Source organism: Carlito syrichta, unplaced genomic scaffold (assembly GCF_000164805.1).
Source record: "Carlito syrichta isolate Samal-C Ts95f unplaced genomic scaffold, Tarsius_syrichta-2.0.1 Scaffold126567, whole genome shotgun sequence".
Lineage (NCBI taxonomy): Eukaryota > Metazoa > Chordata > Mammalia > Primates > Tarsiidae > Carlito > Carlito syrichta.
In genome coordinates this window covers 58658-60078 of record NW_007070663.1, presented here as the reverse complement: position 1 = coordinate 60078, position 1421 = coordinate 58658, and positions in this window count along the sequence as shown.

Below are 1421 nucleotides of genomic sequence, written 5' to 3'. Positions count from 1 at the left end.
CCGCCCCGCCCCTCTGACCCTGAATTATTCTGCTCTTTGATGCCTACCACAGGCAGAGGTCATTCTTCACGTGACTTTTTAATGAATGGGCTGTCTCGTGCACATCTGTTTTCATGCATGAGACCGTGGAGCAAACGGTCTCATGGCATGAAATGGTTGGAGAGCCATACAGAGACTCGGCAGTGGGAAACCAGGCAGAGATCCCTCAGTGGAGAACAGTGTAGAGACCACTCAGTGGAGAACCATGCAGAGACCCCTTGGTGGAGACCTGTGAAGAGATCCTCAGTGGAGAACAGTGCGAAGACCCTTGGTGGAGATATGTAGAGACCCCTCCATGGAGAACCATGTAGAGACTCGTCAGCAGAAGAAGCAGCAGCAGCCAGGTTCCCGAGTCCACACACAGGGAGAGAGGACGCCTCTGAGGCAGCTATTCCTTGGATGCCCTCAGAGCTGTGGTTTGTTGTCTTCTGAGTCATGGACTCCTTTGAAAACTCGAAGAGCTGTGCTCTGCTTCTGGAATCAGAATCAGAAACCTTGCCTTAGCTGGGCACGATGACTCATGCCTATAATCCCAGCACTTTGGGAGGTGGAGGCAAGAGGATTCCCTGAGCCCAGAGGGTCAAGACCAGCCTGGGTAACTTGGCAAGACCTCTTCTCTACAAAACATCAAAAAATTAGCTGGGCATGGTGGCACACACCTGTAGTTCCAGCTACTTGGAAGGCTGAAGTAGAAGGATTGCCTGAGTCCAACAAGTCGAGGCTGCAATAGCCATGAGCATGCCACTGCACTCCAGCCTGGGGAACAGAGTGAAATAAAAATAAAACAACAGAGATGTATTGTCTCACAATTTTGGAGGCTGGAAGTCCAAAATCAAGGTCTCAGCAGGGTCAATTCCTTCTGAGGGCTCCGACAGAAACTCTGGTCCAAACCTCTCTCCAAGCTCCTGGTGACGGCCATACCAGTCCTTGGTGTCCCATGTGTGCACGGGCATGACCGAATCTCTGCCTCTATCTACACAGGGCACTCTCCCTGAGCCTCTGTGTCCCAGCACAGCCATCTTCTGATGAGGATATCAGCCATGTTGGATGAGGAGGCCCACCCTATTCCAGCGTGACCTCACCTTAACTAATTTCCCCTGCAATTACCCCATTTCCAAGCAGAGTCACGTTCTGAGGTCCTGGGGGTTGGACATCAATGTTGCTTTTTCTGAGGACACAATTCAACCCATAGCCATCATCATACTATGTAAGATCCTGAGACCAGCCGGGCTCGGTGGCTCAGCCTGTAATCCTGCAACTTGGGAGGCTGAGGCGAGTGGATGGCCTGAGCCCGCAGGTTCGAGACCCGCTTGGGCAACTTGGTGAGACCTCATCTCTACAATAAATCAAAAAACTAGCCGGGTGTGGTAGCGTGCGCCTGT